Consider the following 22,415-nt stretch of genomic DNA (forward strand, 5'->3'; position numbering starts at 1 on the left):
GTCAAACACATCCAGGTAATGGCTGAAACGGGCTCAATGGAATACATTGTCTTTCCGTTGAATCAATAAGAACGCCTCGTCTGTGATTTAATGCCTCATCGACAATTACATCATAATAAAACGAGAAAAAATAACTTTGTTTTGTTGGGTGCTCATTTTTTGTGGAATTGAAAAAAAATGCCAATTTAATACAATGGAAATGTTTACAAATTAGATATGAAAGCAAATTCCAAAAATGAACACTCAGATTATAGTGATATGTCTGAACTCGCAAACAATGTAACGTATGTATAGATAGGTGTAATCTAGAGCCAAGCATATTGATTGTGTAAATAGCAAGATACCTTCGGATTAACAATCAAATTATGGAACAGAACGTGACAATAACAGTAATTAATGAGTCAGTCTAGACAGCGCAGGTGAGTGCAGGTAGGCCTAGACAGAGCAAGTTTTTGGTGTTTGCAGCCCTGTAACACCCCTTTATGTTAATCTATTCATACAGTGGGGCAAAAAAGTATTTCGTCAGCCACCAATTATGCAAGTTCTCCCACTTAAAAAGATGAGGCCTGTAATTTTCATCATAGGTACACTTCAACCATGACAGACAAAATGAGAAGAAAAAAATCCAGAAAATCACATTGTAGGATTTTTAATGAATTTATTTGCAAATTATGGTGGAAATTAAGTGTGGTCACCTACAAACAAGCAAGATTTGTCTCTCACAGACCTGTAACTTCTTCTTTAGGAGGCTCCTCTGTCCTCCACTCGTTACCTGTATTAATGGTACCTGTTTGATCTTGTTATCAGTATAAAAGACACCTGTCCACAACCTCAGTCACACTCCAAACTCCACTATGGCCAAGACCAAAGAGCTGTCAAACGACACCAGAAACAAAATTGTAAACCTGCACCAGGCTGGGAAGACTGAATCTGCAATAGGTAAGCAGCTTGGTTTGAAGAAATCAACTGTGGGAGCAATTATTTGGAAATGGAAGACATACAAGACCACTGATAATCTCCCTCGATCTGGGGCTCCACGCAAGATCTCACCCCGTGGGGTCAAAATGATCACAAGAACGGTGAGCAAAAATGAATGGTGTGAATGATCTGCAGAGAGCAGAGACCAAAGTAACAAAGCCTACCATCAGAAACACACTACGCCACCAGGGACTCAAATCCTGCAGTGCCAGACGTGTCCCCCTGCTTAAGCCAGTACATGTCCAGGCCCGTCTGAAGTTTGCTAGAGAGCATTTGGATGATCCAGAAGAAGATTGGGAGAATGTCATATGGTCAGATGAAGCCAAAATATAACTTTTTGGTAAAAACTCAACTCGTCGTGTTTGGAGGACAAAGAATGCTGAGTTGCATCCAAAGAACACCATACCTACTGTGAAGCATGGGGGTGGAAACATCATCCTTTGGGGCTGTTTTTCTGCAAAGGGACCAGGAAGACTGATCCGTGTAAAGGAAAGAATGAATCGGGCCATGTATCGTGAGATTTTGAGTGAAAACCTCCTTCCATCAGCAAAGGCATTGAAGATGAAACGTGGCTGGGTCTTTCAGCATGATAATGATCCCAGACACACCCCCCTTGGCAACAAAGGAGTGGCTTCGTAAGAAGCATTTCAAGGTCCTGGAGTGGTCTAGCCAGTCTCCAGATCTCAACCCCTTAGAAAATCTTTGGAGGGAGTTGAAAGTCCGTGTTGCCCAGCAACAGCCCCAAAACATCACTGCTCTAGAGGAGATCTGCATGGAGGAACGGGCCAAAATACCAGCAACAGTGTGTGAAAACCTTGAAGACTTACAGAAAACGTTTGACCCTAGTCATTGCCAACAAAGGTATATAACAAAGTATTGAGATAAACTTTTGTTATTGACCAAATACTTATTTTCCACCATAATTTGCAAATAAATTCATTAAAAATCCTACAATGCGATTTTCTGGATTTTTTTCTCATTTTGTCTGTCATAGTTGAAGTGTACCTATGATGAAAATTACAGGCCTCTAATCTTTAAGTGGGAGAACTTGCACAATTGGTGGCTGACTAAATACTTTTTTGGCCCACTGTATATGAAAATACACCCAGTGTATTTATGCAAATAAGGCACATATAATTCTTTATTTTAACACAAAATATATATTTTAAATACCATTAGAAAATATGTGCATAAAAAAGTGCAACTTGGCAATAAATTGAATACTTGAAGTCCATTCATTATTTGTCCATGCCAGTAAAAATGTTTCATGTGCTATATTTCTGTCAATATCTGATCGAATAAACCATTTCTAAAAAGGTTTGGAGTGTTTTCATCCATTGTCCAACAGTTGCATTTCTTAGAATTGTTTTTAGAACCTTTTGACAACTGATGACCGTTTGTACCAAAACACACGAAGGCCACGGACATATATTTCACAATCTACTATTGCACATTCCCGAATGAGAACAAACTGAGTTGATCACATGGGAGGAGTCTGTTATTTTGTTACTATTGGTAGTGGTGGAATGTGTGCGTAGTGGGAGGGTTAATGAAAGGTGATGCCATGCAGTGTCCCCGTTCCTAAGAGAGGAGTGAGACAGAATCCTGCTTACAGAATCCTGCTTCAGACAAGTAGATGGGTTGGTGTGTGTGTGAGTGTGTACCTCCCTCTGTGCACCTACCCTGCTCCTCACCACAGTACCGGTCTCGGTGGTAACAGAAGTGGATCCTGACCTTGGACCTCCATGGGGTTCACACTAGAGGGCATCGTGCTGGACCTGCGGCTCCAAACAGAGATCTCGGCATGGTTGTCATTTTTCACACTGCAGGAGTGGGTGGTCAGAGACAACTTTAGGGTGCATTTTTTTTTGGGGGGGGGGGGGGGGAGTAGAAACTGTCATTGTTCTGCTTTGTATGCGTTTGCTTACCTATTGTATTAAAAAGTACATATTTGTTGCATTATTCACACACATAGAATTCACTGTTTCAAGTCTAGTAGCCTACGTCTCCTCTCCGAGTTGGATGTGCGAGGTCAAATTTGTGGTCTCAATGAAATCGAGTAGGCTGCCTATGCATGGGCAGAGAATCAAGTGGCAGCTAGCTTTCCACGGAAATTAACTTCAATATGATTAGGCTATAGTTTATTTTACAGACACTCAAGTGAATAGCGATAACGGAAAGAAGTGACCTCCACAACAAACAAAAAGTGTGATCATTGAAAAGGAAAATGTGCAACGCGCATACATTGGTGAGCAAGTGTTGCGCCTATTCCTGTTCAATAAACCCATGTATGCCTCTGCCTGCAAATCGTCCTGCTCCTAAGAATTAGGCTATATCCTATATGAAAGAGACAGCTCAAGAAAAAGTGCAAGTGTCTGCCCTCATCATTCATGCTGCTTTAAATTCAGTAGCCATACATCTCCTCTCCTAGTTTGGCGCGCGAGATCAGGTGCGCATGTGGTCTCAATTAAATAGAGTAGGCTATAGCTACGCATGGGCGGAGAAGCACGGGGCAGTTATCGTTTTCAATTAAATTAACTTCCTAAACATGATTAGGCTATAGACTTCATTGCATAGAAATAAATATTGATCACCAATATTTCTCTCCGTCTGAAAATCGCCACGCTCCTTAAAAAAGGTAGACTATGCAAAAAGGTAGCCCAAAATAAGTGTCCGTCCACTCTCTCCAACTGTACTCTATTCAAACTGCTGTATGTCTAGCTGACATATATCAGTATTACAGGACTAGCCAAGCCTAATATAATGGGCCACTTGAGAATCTCTGGTAATTGAACCCATTTCTTAGGTTATTTTTGCGCATTCTGATTTTGCCTATAGGGTGCAAAATTGCTGGGACCATGGACATGGCCGAAGTGAGCTGTGTCACATATGCCTAAAATAACATTGCGGGACTGCGGTTGGTTTCGGGACCAGTTCTTGAAGGAGCAGGTGGGAGTCGGAGAGAAAGCCAGCAGGAGCGGGTGCGGAATGAAAAGCTGAGGGTGCAGGCAGGAGCGGGACAAAGAAATCAGTCTCAAACCAGATGACTTAAAACCATTAAAGCCTATGTCAAATTCATATGGACACTGCATGGTATCAGAGTGTAAAGATGCGTTTGTAAATGTTCAAACGTACACATTTGTTCTAGGTTAGATTTAGGCCCTATCCATTTGTAACTGAACAGCGTAAAACATTTGTATATTCGTTCCAAAAGGCAGTGCCACATGTGAGTCGGTTTGACGTGTCTCAAGTCTGAAAAGCACAAAGCCAAACAAAAACGTAGCTACACATGCAGCCTGCAACGACAAATAGCCTAACCTACCAACTTTGTCACCCAACTACATGGAGCACCATTTTACTGACCCCATCACACTGACCAAATAAACGTGTATGAGAAACTCCACATGCCTCCATAATGACAAATTACTTCTGTCCAGAAGTACAGTTAAATTAAGTGCATCTATGCCTGAAAGCATAGATCAAAATAGCCCCTTGCTGATTGGGCTATCTCCAGATGGCCCGACCACGATTTCTTTGATTAGCTTCAACAAAACGTTCTTGTATTTAAAACCTCCTTATGATCTAGGATACATTTTAGCTTCACAAAGAGTAATGTCTCATCTCCTCTAGCCCGAGGGAAGGGGGGAGGAGGTTAGTTCACCAGGATATTGGAGTATTTGTCCCTTCTTTGTGTGTAGGCAGGAAGACATGCGGATCCAATTTTGGCTGCCATTGCCGGGAGGGAAGGGAAAAGAGCGAGGAAGCATTTTCAATGGAGAGAGACATAGTTTTCCAGAAGCATGTCACTATCATTTCATTTCTGGCAATTTGCTAAACCTCCCAGAAAAATACTATGGAACATCTTATTCCGAACAAAAAATGTACAAAAGTGGCTCATGCAGAAGATTCGTCAACTGACCGCTCAACTTGTTCTCGAAACCAGACAGACGTTACCAGTGGCGCCATGCAGAAAGTACAATAACTAAAGCCATCAGAATCTCACATCACATCGTAAGCTATCGGTTCTCAGCAGCATCCAGTACTTTAGGCAAATGACACTTCTGTCAAACAGAGAATCTATAGGCCTATTTAGCTAACAGAAAAACTAATCCAGACAACGAGTCCTGCTGGGACAGTGGTAACGTAAACTCACCCCATTCCGTACAAATGTGCGTAACCGCGACATTCAAACGAGGCTACAAAGAAAACTAAATGGGACTGTAGCGACTGTGTTGATGTCAAAATCGGGGGTGTGAACTAGGTTTCTATTCAAGCGTTGATCGACCTGGTAATGGCTCTATAGTATTGGAGAAAAGTTGAAAAAACGGACCCTCCTTTACATCGTGTCATAAGGTACAGCACACATAATGCAACCATTTCTGTCTTACAATCCCTCTCCACTTCTCTCATCCTTTAAAAACAAGAAATGGACAGTGATGGGGTAAGGGGGAGATACCTAGTCATTTTTTGCGTCATCATTGCATGCGATCATCATTCTCAAAGCCGCTGTTTACTTCTAAGATCACTTCAACACCGCCCTAAAAACCTGATTCAAATTCGACACAAACCTTCAAATAGGTTTGTAATGACACATTATATAAACTCTTTATAGTGTTTTACTTACATTTTAGAGGCGATAAGGTGATAGGTTGTACAGATCGAGTGAAAAAAAGTTCCCACACGAAATTTCTCCTTCTCACTATCACGCATTAGTTTCGCTTCCCCATGCGCCATTTTTAAAAAGACCTGATGGGGCTCGTTGCCTGCTTGAATTATGCAGAAACGGGCAGCGTTTATGTCATGTAATTGATTTTGTTGGAAATGGGAGAAATTGGGCTTTACAATGGTATTGACATTACAGTTCATCTGGAAGTATTTGTACGGACCAAGGCGATGTACGAGTTTCCGTGAGTTTACGTTAAACATATCCTGGGTTTGCACGAGGTCATCTGACCCTTTATGACGCAATAACCTCAAAAATGCCACTCACTTGGCGGCAGAGGTGAGTTCAGTTCATCTGGTGAGTCCCTAAATGTAACTACTCAGATATAGAGCAGTAGCTATAAAGATGGGGAAGTTGACCCACTTCACCAGCCAGCCCAGAGGAAAACCTTGCACTGTGTAACTGCATCTTACGGGGTTGTTCTATCCCACCGTAGAGCACACAACACCGATGGTGGTACCATGGCTGCATTTTAATTACCTAAAGTAGCCTCCTCACCTCATATCACCTTCATGTGCACTGAGCTGGGGGGTGAAAACTGGATAAGGGCATTTCCATCTAAAAAGGATCCATGAGCGCCAACGTGAAGTTCATAGGAGTAGTGCTGTCGTGATACCAGAATTTTTACTTCGATATCAGGTTTAGTATCTCGATACTCAATACCGAAAACAATACCACGGCAAAAAAAGAAGGCGTATTAGCCAGTCACAGAATGGCACTTGATCCAAACAGAAACTCCGCTACTGCTCGGTTCAATCGTTGGGAATCTTTTGAATTCAATATCATTCCATTAGACATTTTTTCGAGACAGCAATTGTATGCATTAATAAATCAGTTATAGCCAAATTGATTGTATGAGGGTATGTTTTTAACAAGAGGTTGACCGATTATGATTTTTCAACACCGATACCGATTGGAGGACCAAAAAAAGCCAACACCGATTTAAAAAAATATATATATTTGCAATAATGACAATTACAATAATACGTAAAATTCTGGCAAATTAGTTCGCAAACGAGCCAGGTGGCCCAAACTGTTGCATATACCCTGACTCTGCGTGCAATTAACGCAAGCGAAGTGACACAATTTCCCTAGTTTAATATTGCCTGTTAACCTGGATTCCTTTTAAAAATATATGCAGGTTTAAAAAAATATACCTCTGTGTATTGATTTTAAGCAAGGCATTGATGTTTATGGTTAGGTACACATTGGTGCAACGACAGTGCTTTTTTCGCAAATGTGCTTGTTAAATAACCGTTTGGTGAAGTAGGCTGTGAATCAATGATAAATTAACAGGCACCTCATCAATTATATGCAACGCAGGACAAGCTAGATAAACTAGTAATATCAACCATGTGTAGTAAACTAGTGATTATGTTAAGATTGATTGTTTTTATAAGATACGTTTAATGCTAGCTAGCACCTTAACTTGGCTCCTTGCTGCACTCGCATAACAAGTAGTCAGCCTGCCACGCAGTCTCCTCGTGGAGTGCAATGTAATCGGCCATAATCGGTGTCCAAAAATGCAGAGTGTTACGAAAACTTGAAATCGGACCCAATTTAAAATTGGCCATTCCGATTAAAATCGGTCGACCACTAGTTTTTACCAATCTAACTACATGACACTATATAAGTGTACCAGTACAGAGTCGATGTGCAGAGGGGTACAAGATTATTGAGGTAGATATGTACATATAGCTAGGAATAGAGAACTGACAGATAGTAAAACAATAGCGTGTGTGTGTGTGTGGGGGGGGGGGGGTTGCAAAGAGGTCAATGCAGATAGTCCGGGTAGCTATAACTATTTGGCAGTCTTATGGCTTACGTGTAGAAGCTGTTCAGGGCCTGTTGGTTCTAGACTTGGTGCATCGTACCGCTTGCCATGCAGTAGCAGTGACTTGGGGGGCTGGAGTCTTCAAAAATGTTTAGGGCCTTCCTCTGACACCGCCTGGAAGAGAGGTTCTGGATGGCAGGGAGCTTGGCCCTCGTGATGTACCAAGCCCAGTCAGGATGGTCTGTAGTACAACTGTAGAACGTTATGAAGATGTGATGGCACATGCCAAATCTTTTCAGATGCTTTTTATAGCTAGCTGGAAGAGATAGTCAGCTAGCTCTTCCAACAATGACATAAAAAGCTTGCTTAGCTCATTTAAAATTACCCTGAAGTTGTAGACACAATTAAGAGGAACTTTTAACAGAATTCAGTCCATAGATCAGCATGTTTCTTCGTGATCATATCATTGAGTCAGCTGAGCAAAGCAGTCGACTTGGGAGACTACTGCAATGACTTGTGGCAGAAGAACAGCAGCTTCATGAAACCGCATAATAAATGTAAGCATTAGCACTACTAACTACAGTAGCTTGCTAGCTAGCTTTTGTTGGAAGATTCAACATTGAGTGTGCAGCACTAAGTAGGTAGCTGGTTGGTTAGCAGCATTGTTCAGTCAAAGATGACTAGCTGAGCCAGTCATTGAAATCAAATTTCAGAAACACAGCTCAATGAAGAAGAATCCTTGATTAGCTAGATGGAAAAAGGTGGCAACTAAAACGTCCTCCCCCCAAAAAAACTCAACATTGACTTAGTTTTAGCATGGATTCATTCAGACATTTAAGGCAGAAATTGTAATATTTTCTAATGTTATTCCAGCCCATTGTAGCTGGACAACTTTTGATCAATCCCATTACCCTTTGTGAGATACATCAGATATTGCACGGATCTGTCTTGTAAGACAATGGGCATGTCGGTGATGGACATTTTCTTTCTCTGATAATGCTTGCTCCTTGTGACAAGGAATTGTGGGCAAGGAATGTGGGTTCGCCTTCTGTGTAGTAATAGACACTCTGACCTGTCAATCATGCAGTTTGATAAAGAAAACAGAATGGAGGGTGTTGAAAAAAAATATTGTTTAGTGGTCTCCTCATATGATCTGATTGTCAAAGCATTGGTCAAAGGTCCAACATAACGTAGACCTACTCTCTAATTCAGCGAAAATGCACACAGGGACGGGACTATGGATGTACCCTCATTATTGTGTCAATATTTAAAGCTCCAATCTGGAATCTGTGTTTCAGTCCAAATGCAGCCAGCAGCCCCCACCACTTGGTTTGAAACAGAATGAGCTAGGCTACATTGCTGGGAAATGGTCTACAAATTTGAGGGTAGTTCTGAGCGAGTGATGCAAGGACTGACATTAGATCAGCATGCTATTTTGAAACCGTATTTGAAAAAGGCCTCTACATTATTCGCTTGCAAAAGACTCAAAACAACGGCATAATATCCTACAAGCTAAATATTTGGTGTTAAGACATTCCTACTAAGCCCATAAAGCATAGGCTAGTTTATAGACCCACTCCTCAGAATCAATTGAAGTGACCATTAAAAATGGCAGGAAAAGTTATGGTTTGTGGCATTTAGGGCAACTTTACACACCAGTGATTTTTGCAATCACATTGATGGATCATTTATTTTCAGATGGTGCTTTTTCATTAGGTTCAAGAGTGATAGTTGTCTATGGGGGTAACTAACCACCACATCAACAACCAATTAACACACCCACCTTCCGAAAAGGAAAATATACAGATTAATTCCCTAAAAAAAAGGCTTAAATCTGTTGGTTTGTCAATCTGTTGGTTCAAGAACACATTAGACTGAGTTGATCGTTAGTATGCTGGTACCATCATTATCATGTCTGTCTTTATGAGTGATGGCAGGTACACATTGGCAGGTACTAGTACAAAATAGACCAAGAACACATTGTAATTCAAGGCAAATCTCTATGCTGTAATTCAAGCCATATGAGTGCATAATGGAATACCATATTACTGTGTAACTGGGATTCAAAATGACCAGCAGGAATGTTGTAATGATGTTGGGGGTTTGAACAAACCAAGTTCCTCCTCTGCAGTTTGTGGACAACGACACACATACAGTATGCATGCACACACACTTGGAAACACCCGCCTGCACTCAAGCGCAAACTGATCATGAGGGGCCACAGTTGCTCGCGGATCTGCATACCCACATCCATACTCACACAACATGCATTTTTACTAGAGGTCGACCGATTATGATTTTAACGCCGATACCGATTATTGGAGGACCAAAAACAGCCGATACCGATTATTGGAGGACCAAAAAAAGTCGATACCGATTAAAATCGACCGAGATATATGTATATAAATGACAATTACAACAATACTGACTGAAAACGTATTTTAACTTAATATAATACATAAATAAAATCAATTTAGTCTCAAATAAATGTTTAATTTGGTTTAAATAATGCAAGAACAAAAGTGTTGGAGAAGAAAGTAAAAGCGAAATATGTGCCATGTAAAAAAGCTAACGTTTAAGTTCCTTGCTCAGAAAATATGAAGCTGGTGGTTCCTTTTAACATGAGTCTTCAATATTCCCAGTTAAGAAGTTTTAGGTTGTAGTTATTATAGGACTATTTCTCTATACCATTTGTATTTCATATACCTTTGACTATTAAATGTCTTACAGGCACTATAGTTTTGCCAGCCTAATCTCGGGAGTTGATAGGCTTGAAGTCATAAACAGCGCTGTGGTTAAAGCATTGCTAAAAGTTGCTGGCAAAAACGCAGTAAAGTGCTGTTTGAATGAATGCTTACGAGCCTGCTGCTGCCTACCACCGCTCAGTCAAACTGCTCTATCAATTCAGACTTAATTATAATATAATAAAAACACAGAAATACGAGCGTTAGGTCATTAATATGGTCAAATCCGGAAACTATCATTTTGAAAACAAAATGTTTATTCTGTCAATGAAATACGGAACCGTTCCATATTTTATCGAAAGGGTGGCATCCAAGTCTAAATATTACTGTCACAATGCACAACCTTCAATGTTATGTCATAATTATGTCAAATTCTGGCAAATAAATTAGTCTTTGTTAGAAAGAAATGGTCATCACACAGTTCGCATCGAGCCAGACGGCCCAAACTGCTGCATAAGAGAAGTGACAATTTCCTTAGTTCAAAGAAATTCATGTTAGCAGGCAATATCAACTAAATATGCAGGTTTAAAAATATACACTTGTGTATTGATTTTAGGCATTGATGTTCATGGTTAGGTACACATTGGTGCAACGACAGTGCTTTTTTCACAAATGCGCGTTAAATCACCTGTTTGGCGAAGTAGGCTGTGATAAGATAGATAAACTAGTAATATCATCAACCATGTGTAGTTAACTAGTGATTATGTTTAGATTGATTATTTTTAATGCAGTTTAATGCTGGCTAGCAACTTACCTTCGCTCCTTGCTGCACTCACCTAATAGATAGTCAGCCTGCCAAGCAGTCTCCTCGTGGAGTGCAATCGGCCATAATCGGTGTCCAAAAATGCCAATTATCAATTGTTATGAAAAATGAATTGGTCGACCTCTAGTTCAAAGGCACTTACATTTTGTCATTCCCATTCACCCTCTGAATGGCACACATACACAATCCATGTCTCAATTGTCTCATGGCTGAAAAATCCTTTCACCTGTGGATGTAACAAGTGACATCAATAAGGGATCATAGATTTCACCTGGATTCATCTGGTCAGTCTGTCATGGAAAGAGCAGGTGCTCTTAATGTTAGTACACTTTGTGTATTTATATCATTATTTTAATTTAACTAGGAAAGTCAGATAAGATCAAATTCTTATTTTACAATGACAGCCTACCCCGGCCAAACCCTCCCCTAAACCAGACGATGCTGGGCCAAATTGTTCGCCGCCCTATGGGACACCCGATCATTGCTGGTTGTGATAAAGCCCGGGATCGAACCAGGGTCTGTAGTGACACCTCCAGCACTGAGATGTGATGCATTAGACCGGGAGCCACTCGCCACCTGCTGCGCCACATTTATATTACATTGTCTTTTGTCAAATAGTGAAAAGATTCTGCCTGCACTGATTGGTCTCGTATCTTGCAAAGAGTAATAAGCTAGAGCAAAAGAAGAAGTTCAGCCACAGATTCCTTAAAGTATCCCTGGTTCGGCTACAAATGTGCAGTCGAACATTTGAAATGTTTACCTAGGTGACTTCGTATGCTCCCTAAAATGAGTTGACATGAATCTAAGATAAAACAATACACAGGCTGTCAGTCAAGTTTTGTTGATGAGGAAGTCTTATTTTCCACCTAGCTAAGGATTACCGTGCTTCAATAAACAGTATTTCTGAAGTTTGACTATAGGTATGAAAGCTAGCATTAACTTGTCCATTAACTTGCCAGCTGAGCCAGTCACTGAAATGTTGATAACAAACAGCTGCCCACACACACACACACTGACTCTTTCAACAAAATCTAGATAGTAAGCTACTGCTACCAGCTAATGCTTACATTATGAGTTTCATGAAGCCGCCATTGTGCCACGAGTCATTGCACTAGCCTTCCGAGGTGCGTCAACAAAGTACAGAGTAAAGGGTCTGTATGTAAATGTGATATTTCATATTAATGTTTATTTAAAAATGTGCACAAACTCCTAAAAACATGTTTTTGCTTTGCCATTATGGGGTATTGTGTATAGATTGATGAGGAAAAACATGTATTTAAATCCATTTTAGAATAAAGCAGAAACGTAGCATAACGTGGAGAAAGGGAATGAATACTTTCCAAATGCACTGTATATACACTAAACAAAAAATAAATGCAACATGTGGTTTCCATGTCGCATGAGCTGAAATAAAAACGAGCCCAGACATTTTCCATCTTCACAAAAAGCTTATTTCTCTCAAATTTTGGGCACAATTTGTTTACATCCCCGTTAGTGAGCATTTCTCCTTTGCCAAGATAATCCACCCCCTGACAGATTAAACAGCATGCTCATTACACACGTGCACCTTGTGCTGGGTACAATAAAAGCACTTTAAAAAGTGCAGTTTTGTCACAACAAAATGCCACAGATGTCTCAAGTAAACATATTGACCACAGGAATGTCCACCAGAGCTGTTGCCAGATAATTGAATGTTAATTTCCCTAACATAAGCCACCTCCATTGTCATTTTAGAGAATTTGACAGTACGTCCAACCGGTCTCACAACCACACCAGCCCAGGACCTCCACATCTGGATTCTTCACCTGAGCAATCATCTGAGACCAGCCACCCAGACAGCTGATGAAACTGAGGTGTATTTCTGTCTGTAATACAACCCCTTGGCGGGAAAAAAACCAACACATTTTGATTGGCTGGGCCTGGCTCCCCAGTGGGTGGGCCATATATTAAGGCCATTTTATTTTAAAATGACTGATTTCCTTATATGAACTAACAGTAAAATCATTGAAATTGTGCATGTTGCGTTTATTATGTTTGCTCAGTATACTTGTGGGCGTCCTAGAGCAAAACAGCCGACATGTAGACTACCGTTCAAAAGTTTGGGGTCATTTAGAAATGTAATTGTTTAAGAGAAAAGCAAACATTTGTCCATTAAAATAACATCAAATTGATCAGAAATACACTGTAGACATTGTTAATGTTGTAAATGACTATTGTTGCTGGAAACGACATAGGCGTACAGAGGCCCATTATCAGCACCCATCACTCCTGTGGTCCAATGGCACGTTGTGTTAGCTAATCCAAGTTTATCATTTTAAAAAGGATAATTCATCATTAGAAAACTATTTTGCAATGATGTTACCACAGCTGAAAACTGTTGGTCTGATTAAATTATCAATAAAACTGTCCTTCTTTAGACTAGTTGAGTATCTAGAGCACCAGCATTTGTGGGTTCGATTACAGGCTCAAAATGTCCAGAAACAAAATAACTTTCTTCTGAAATTGTCTATTCTTGTTCTGAGAAATTAAGGCTATTCCATGCCACAAATTGCCCAGAAACTGAAGATCTTGTACAACGCTGTGTACTACTCCCTTCACAGAACAGCGCAAACTGGCTCGAACCAGAATGGAAAGAGTAGGAGGCCCCAGTGCACAACTGAGCAAGAGGACAAGTACATTAGTGTGTCTAGTTTGAGAAACAGACGCCTCACAAGTCCTCAACTGGCTGTGCATTTTTCGCCAGTCTCAAGGTCAAGTGAAGAGGCGACAGTTCCTCTGTCCGGTGTCTGTTCTTCTGCCCATTTTAAATCTTTTCATTTTTATTTTTATTGTTTCTATCCGAGGATCAACTTTAAGGCAAGGGCATCTTTTAAAACTATTGAAACTTACCTTGTGTCTTTATAATATGAATGAGAATATAAATAAATAAAAAAAATTCTGTATCACACCATCTCTCCCATTTGTCCCCATTTTCAATAAAAAAAATGTGCATAAGAGATTCACAAGACTATAACTTTGGAATGTTTCAAAGTGCTGCCCAACCCTGGCTGGAGAGGACACTCAGTTGAAGCCATTGAGGATTGTTGAAACGGTTCAAGTTCAATGTCTAATTTCACAGATAAATGCTTATTATATTGTTAGGCAAACACTGCCATTAATACAAGGATCAAACAGTGTTTTATTTCATATGATAAGTCAAATATTATTCTAAAGTATTAACATTTTACTTTCCCATGATGCCCGGGAGACTGTTCTAGTTTTCGGTCATTCTTAAAATGTAAAATAATAATAGGCACACAAACTAAGACAGACTATTTTAGTATTTGATTAACTTAAGATTCTCACCAAGACAGGCAGACAAACAGTACAGTATGCTTGCTATACATTGCACAAGAAGAGTATACTGTAGGCTATTTTAAGAGATTTAACAGAATGAATGCAAATGTACGCTGCTCTCTGTGCATGGAAAAAAATATCCTGGCGCATGAAGGCTACACCGACAGATGGGAAGGACAGTTCACAAATAAATCCTTCTGGAAGCGCACTGGATATGATGCTTTCGAATGATGAGGTCGCAGAACCCTCACTGGAGAACACAACCATACCTCGGACAATGCTCTGATTCTGATCCAAAAGGTGATGACCTGAAAGAGAGAAGCCTAGAGACCCAGGAAGAAACCAACCAAGTTGTGGACTGTGGTACACATGGCTTCCTGTGTCTATTTGGGGAGAAATGTCCTCTGAAGAAAAGGAAGATGTTCTTTTGTCGATGCTTCTGCAACAACACGGCACCCCCTGTACCTACATCCCTCTCTGAACTCGGGTCGAGACATAATTCTGATCTTCACCACTACAAGCAAATTGGAGTACCTGTGCGACTCAAAGGGACTGGTTTGTAGATGAAACATTCAAGACAACCCCTCCTTTGTTCAGCCAGGTGTACACCATTCACAGGTTGCAGGAGGGGGACATGGTTCCAACAGTTTATGTTGCTGCCCAATAAGACTAAGGTATGTATCAACAATTACTATTGACGTCGTTTTATTGAAGTGTTCATTTTCAACAAGCCAGGAATGTGCAATATCTAACTAGGAGAGCGAAGGTAGGAAGAAGTTATGTTAGATGTTATGCACATTTATGGCTTGATAGCAAATATCACCACCATTGAGCTAATGTAGTTATTCGTTATCTGTTATTGTCTTTCCCGGAGATAAACCACAAAGCACACGCTCTCATCCACTCGCATGAAAACACTACAGCCAAAATGGGAGCCACTTAGGAAAACTACAAATTCTAGCTAATTTTTCCAAAAACAAGCCTGAAAATCTTTCTAAAGGCTTGAGTGTTTTCTATCCAGATCTACCAATTATATGCATATCCTAGCTTCTGGGCCTGAGTAACAGGCAGTTTACTTTGGGCATGCTTTTCATCCAAACGTCAAAATACTGCCAACTAGCCCAAAGAGGTTTTAAGAGTTGCGTCCTGACAGCAAAACAAACCAAATAAAATAAAATCCCAATCACAGAAGATTACTAAAAATACTACTTTTAAAAACATCCATGATCACAAATCATGACTTAACGTTAGACCCATTTATATTCTCAAACAAAGAGCAGTGCCTATAATGATGTCCTTCCATACAGGCGTGACATGCTGGAGGGATGCACCTATGAAATTGTTGATGATCAGTAGGCTATTACAGAGGACCTTCAGAAAGTATTCAAACCCCTTGACTTATTCCACATTTTGTTGTGTTAGAGCCTGGATTCAAAATGGATGAAAGAGACATCCCCACCCCCCCCCCCATCTACACACACACACACACACACACACACACAAGTTCACATAATGACAAAGTAAAAACATGTTCAGTAATTTTTACAAATGTATTGAAAATGAAACAGAAATATCTAATGTACATACAGTACCAGTCAAAAGTTTGGCATTGTCAAACAGCTTCGTGAGGTAGTCACCTGGAATGCATTTCAATTAACAGGTGTGCCTTGTTAAAAGTTAATTTGTGGAATTTTGAGTCAATCAGTTGTGTTGTGACAAGGTACAGGTGGTATACAGAAGATAGCCCTATTTTTTTAAAGACCAAGTTCATATTATGGCAAGAACAGCTCAAATAAGCAAAGAGAAATGACAGTCAATCATTACTGACTGAATTCACTGAACTTCATGTCTTAAAGTAATGGACTATCATTTCTCTTCGCTTATTTGAGCCGTTCTTGCCATAATATGGACTTGATCTTTTACAAAATAGGGCTATCTTCTGTATACCACCTGTACCTTGTCACAACACAACTGATTGACTCAAAATTCCACAAATTAACTTTTAACAAGGCACACCTGTTAATTGAAATGCATTCCAGGTGACTACCTCACGAAGCTGTTTGACAATGCCAAGAGTGTGCAAAGCTGCCATCAATGCAAAGGGTGGCTACTTTGAAGAATCTCAAACATATTTTGATTTGTTTAATAGTTTCTTGGTTACTACATGATTCCATGTGTTATTTCATAGTTTTGATGTCTTCATTATTATTCTACAACGTAGAAAAAAGTAAAATAAAGAAAAAACATTGAATGAGTAGGTGTGTCCAACCTTTTGACTGGTACTGTACATGTCATGTGTGAGGGAGCATGCTGTCATTTCCCAGGGTCCAACATCTTGTACATTGCCAGAACAGGCTCTTAAATAGAACATAATTCAGGATGGAATGTAGCTTACTGCGGTAAACATATTTCCACACACAACTGAGCTTGAACACACACACCAAAACAGTTACCCCTCCTCGTCTTCGGTAAACGATTTTTAAAATACCCACAATTTTGGCCAAACTCAATGCATAGCCAACGCCCCTGTGTGCAGAAACTTCAAAAGATCCATACACATTTAAACAAAACAATAGGCTACAGCTTCAGAATAATAATTTGTCAGCTGCAGAGGCGCCATGAAAAAAAAAAAGGAAAAAAAAAAAAGAGACTCACCTTATTCCTTGGAATGGAGTCAAGAGTGGCAGCCTGGTTTGCTTGGCTCTTGTGCACATTTTACTGCTATGCATTAATTTAAAGCGTTGAGAAATGTACAGTCCTGCCGCTGACCAATCAGGTGTTAACCCCACCCTAAACAGGAAGTGAAGCCATTACACGGCGACATTAGTGGAGGTTTGCCCCTTCATTGTCGGTGTCCAGGGACACAGTACTGTTGGTCCTGCATCTGCTGATTGGGAATATCCTTTTACCATTAATCACATCAACATCCACCAAATCCTCCATCTACTAGGCTATACGCTGCATAGAGATCATTTGAAGGATTATGTCTTGTTTGTTCAGCTTCAGAAAACGTAACCAGAACATTTTAAAAAAAATCAACAATCAAAAAGACCCAAACATGATAAAGATCATTTGTGTGTGTGCCGCCTGATGCATATGTGCATCTCGGAGTTACATCACAGTGACCGCAGCAAGGCAGAGAGAGAGCCGAGGGCCTGTTTGTGGGAACAGCTCCAGGAGGAGGCCGATACTAAGTCAGCCATCTGCGACAGACGGGCCCCACTAATCCTCCACAAGGAGAGGAGAGAAGAGCCATGCAGTTACACCACTGAGCACTCTAGCACAGTGACAGTCAGGCTCAGCTGTACCAAGCCCCGTGGAGAACAGAGGCACAGCTACAGATGCCGCATCTTAAAATGTGATCATCCTGGAGTTTTAGGATGTTTCCTGCGCAACAGAAAATGCAAACTTGTAGTTTGTTGAAGGTCATAAAAAAAGGCTTCTAAAATGTTGGTCATTTCCACTTTAACGCGTACGAACACACAAGTGAGCTCATTCTACTGTGGTCCCTGCAGTGATTAGAACGTCTAGTTACAATCGACGCAACAGTTGGCGTTTGAGCATAACACCATTATGAAAATCAGTACCTAGCGTGTCCACGGTTCTAAAGGAAAACACGCAGAATACATTATGCAGGATACATAAGTACAGGGGGGGGGGGGCTACAATAGAAAAACACGATATACATAAACTGTATTACGATAAGGGTAATAAGGCACTTACTTTAATAAGAACACACACAGCAAATATTTGTAAGGGAAACAACGACGAAGACAACGCAGGCGCCAGCCGGAAAATGCGGCCAGGTTCTGTCCTAACTGGAGATGTGCAAATGTCTGCAAACTTGGCCTGAGGGAACACTGGGGGAGTGCTTGAGCTCTCATCGAAGAGAGAAGTTTGTCTGGCTCATCTAGCTAATCCTTGCCTTACATTAGCATAGCATGCCTCAAATGTAAAATTGTCCACCACAGTGAAATAGGCTACTTCTATGTGAATTAGTGAGGCGGAATGCACCCAATTTCAAACGGTTGTTTGAAAATCATATAAAATGTACAAGTAGATACATAATATATATATATATATATAGATATATTAGCAGGCAGTGCCTTGATTTGAGGGCAGCCCAGGTTAACGAATCCACGAGCTGACAAGGTAAAAATCTGTCGTTCTGCCTCTGAACAAGGCAGTTAACCCACTGTGCCCCGTTAGGCCGTCATTGTAAATAAGAATCTGTTCTTAACTGACTTGACTAGTTAAATTAAAAATAAAATAAATAAACTGTCCTGTTGCGTAACAATACATTTTGGAACAGTGAGCGAATTCTGACATCACTCTCATAAGAAAACTCAAATGGGGAATTTGGTCGAGATGCCGAAAAAGTTACATATTGCAGCTTTAAGTAACATCAAACCAAATAGAAAGTTGATTTCAGGTGATTTGGACATTATTATTATTTTTAAAACATGCTTACCTCACTTCCATAGATTTTTAGCTGGAGGTGGCTAAAGTTAGCTGAAGTTTGTAATGACTGTTTAAAGAGAACCGAACTATGGATTTCAGTTTCCCCTGGCCCATAGACTACTTTCAGAGTGAGGAACCATCTATCAAGTTGTAAAATAGTGAACTACTCCTTTAAATCTTATGACCTGGCTTGAATAAGCTGGGCAAGCCGAGCAGAGCGGGGAAAACAGGGTTTACCCAATCAAGAGATTTCCTCCACTCCAATTACTCTCCATGCAAAACAACAGATTTGGGATCAGTTGTCCCTGTGTTCACCCTGTATATGAGAAGCTGGACAGCATTGGATCTGTGTAAGCATGATGAGAATTTATTTTCACCATGCTTCTTTCGCCAGTCATTCAATTTTAAATCCATGAGGAGGAGTGGAGCGATCAAGTGTATCTTTCAGGGGAGAAAGAGAGCTAGAGAATTGGCCCTCAGCTCCTATAGCACCACTAGTGGTGGAGCGGCTGACCGCGTCTTTTAATATCTTCCCCGGGCAGACGGGCCACTTTCTCACGTGGGCCACGCCTGACGGCCCTCCCTGGTAGGCCCAGCAGAGTGGAGCTTGTTAAGTCCTCCGACCCATCACAACACTGATGTGGGGGTTTCCCGTTTGCCTGCCTTGGCTTTCTCTCAAAACAATGCCAGTCCTCAGAGAGTTAATACTGATCCAGCCTTAAAGGGATAGTTCTGGATTTTGGCAATGAAGCCCTGTATCATTACCCAGAGTCAGATGAATGTGTGGATACCATTTTTATGTATCCGCGTCCAGTATGATGTAAGTTAAGAGGTAGTTTCACAAGGAAATGCTAGCTAGCGCTAACACAATTACCAGAAGTCTACAGGAACACCTAGCATACTAGAACTTTATCAGAGGCTTGTGTTTGCAATCATGTCTGGAAGTCTAGGTCTAAAAATGGGGCATTGCCTTTAAAACAGCCAGAAAGGCTTATTTATAAGATCACCATGGTAACAAATTTGAAATAGGTCAATGTCCCTGTTTAGGGTCGGGTTAATATGATGATTTAACTGTCAAATCGCTCCCAAATGGACGACTATGAGATTTTTTTTTATTGTAACATAAAAATAGATTTGAAACCAATACTATTTACAACATAGGCACTACCCTCTATATGAAGTCACTATCGTTTATTACACCTTGTTCCTTGTCTATAGCGGCTATACCATGCATATAAACTGAGAAGGGTGTAATTATGGCCTACTCCTGCATGTGGGCAATTTATACTTCTATTGGTCCATTTTTAAGCAAGGGACTCCAGTACACAGGTGGGAGGCAGGGCACTCCAGTATAGTAGGTGGTGGTAATGCACTATAACGTTGGATGCCAACTAGAGGTCGACCGATTAATCGGAATGGCCGATTAATTAGGGCCGATTTGGCCTCCAAATAGTTTTTACCATCTTTATTTATACTAGGCATGTCAGTTAAGTACACATTCTTATTTTCAATAACGGCCTACCGTCTCGTTCAGGGGCAGAACAACAGATTTTTACCTTGTCAGCTCGGGCGATTCAATCTTGCAACCTTACAGTTAACTAGTCCAACACTAACCACATGATTACATTGCCATCCACGAGAAGACTGCCTGTTACGCAAATGCAGTAAGCCAAGGTAAGTTGCTAGCTAGCATTAAACTTATCTTATAAAAAAACAATCATAATCACTAGTTACCTACACATGGTTGATGATATTACTAGTTTATCTAGCGTGTCCTTATGACATAACATTGAAGGTTGTGCAATGTGACAGGAATATTTAGACTGATGGATTCCACCCGTTAGATAAAATACGGAACGGTTCCGTATTTCACTGAAAGAATAAACGTCTTGTTTTCGAGATGATAGTTTCCGGATTCGACCATATTAATGACCCAAGGCTCGTATTTCTGTGTATTATCATGTTATAACTAAGTCTATGATTTGATAGAGCAGTCTGACTGAGCGATGGTAGGCACCAGCAGGCTCGTAAGCATTCATTCAAACAGCACTTTCGTGCGTTTGCCAGCAGCTGTTTATGACTTCAAGCCTATCAACTCCTGAGATTAGGCTCGTGTAACCGATGTGAAATGGCTAGCTAGTTAGCAGGGTGCGCGCTAATAGAGTTTCAAACATCACTCGCTCTGAGACTTGGAGTGGTTGTTCCCCTTGCTCTTGTTGGGTAATGCTGCTTCGAGGGTGGCTGTTGTCGTTGTGTTCCTGGTTTGAGCCCAGGTAGGAGCAAGAAGAGGGACGGAAGCTATACTGTTACACTGGCAATACTAAAGTGCCTATAAGAACATCCAATAGTCAAAGGTTAATGAAATACAAATGGTAGAGAGAAATAATCCTATAATTCCTATAACCTAAAACTTCTTACCTGGGAATATTGAAGACTCATGTTAAAAGGAACCACCAGCTTTCATATGTTCTCATGTTCTGAGCAAGGAACTGAAACGTTAGCTTTCTTACATGGCACATATTGCACTTTTACTTCCTTCTCCAACACTTTGTTTTTGCATTATTTAAACCAAATTGAACATATTTCATTATTTATTTGAGGCTAAATTGATTTTATTGATGTATTATATTAAGTTAAAATAAGTGTTCATTCACTATTGTTGTAATTGTCATTAGTACAAATAAATAAAATCGGCCGATTAATCAGTATCGTCTTTTTTTGGTCCTCCAATAATCGGTATCGGCGTTGAAAAATCATAATCGGTCGACCTCTAATGCCAACCGCCGATAAACCCCACAGAAGAAGATGAGGCGGGGGGCGACAAAGGTAGCTAGCTGGCTAGGATACCGGTAGACAGTGTCTTTTACCCCTGCCTGTTGGGCACTGCTTTCCCACAATTCTGTTAACAACAGCAGGTGTTCGGCAGGCGGGAACAAAGGACACTATGTTAGCTAGCTAGCTAGAACTCTGGTACACAGCAGGCGGGATAGGTAGCTAGCTAGGACAATGTCCTCCTTCCCGAAAAACTCTGAAAATACTATTATTTCCCTTTTGGACACCCATTTTAACCGCATAGACAATCAGGGGAAACCCAAAATATAAAAATTGTCACATCAGCATGAAGATGGCATGCTCGAGGGGTGGGGCATTCATGCAGGAACCAATGGGATGTTTGAGGGGTGTGTGGGGGCGTTCTGAATTGTGAGCTTCAATCTCACACTATTGTGTAAATATATATTTTTTATTTCTCAGTTGATGAACTGCCATGCGCGACATATTGGGCTAAATTTATGCATTGGTGGTGCAGTGTTGACCTGAGCAGACAGGGTTAACCTGCTGCCTTGTAGCTTCTGACATAACTGGTGCAATGAATTCAGACTATTGGGACAACAACTGAACTCTCATTTCCCACTGGTTAGCCCAATAAAAACAAAAAAATCATTCATTTAAATAATAGTATACTCATTCAAAGTCATATTCTTTCAATTCAAAGAGAAAATAATTAATTTTTTTCTACTTTAAAGAGTAGGATAATATTTTATCTTTTACATTTTTTTTTTTTTAAATGATAGTAGACCTATATAGGCTACTTGGAAAAGTTCCAATGGACAGTAATTTCTTTTGTTTTATAAGATG

The 22,415-nt window shown here is 40.4% G+C and overlaps 1 protein-coding gene across 3 annotated transcripts in view; it reads right to left on the bottom strand.

Moving 5' to 3' along the window:
* The window catches only part of LOC139421012 (thyroid hormone receptor alpha), a 105,184-nt gene that overhangs the window by 80,797 nt on the left and 1,972 nt on the right, over positions 1 to 22,415 (bottom strand). Inside the window, exon 1 of one of the 3 annotated variants that reach the window (XM_071171481.1) lies at positions 7,527 to 7,727. The exons of the other annotated variants lie outside the window; for them this stretch is intronic. The gene's annotated coding sequence lies outside the window, so the exon portion shown is untranslated. Of the gene's footprint in view, positions 1 to 7,526; positions 7,728 to 22,415 lie in introns of those variants that run through there. 3 annotated transcript variants of the gene reach the window in all.

Source organism: Oncorhynchus clarkii, chromosome 12 (assembly GCF_045791955.1).
Source record: "Oncorhynchus clarkii lewisi isolate Uvic-CL-2024 chromosome 12, UVic_Ocla_1.0, whole genome shotgun sequence".
NCBI lineage: Eukaryota > Metazoa > Chordata > Actinopteri > Salmoniformes > Salmonidae > Oncorhynchus > Oncorhynchus clarkii.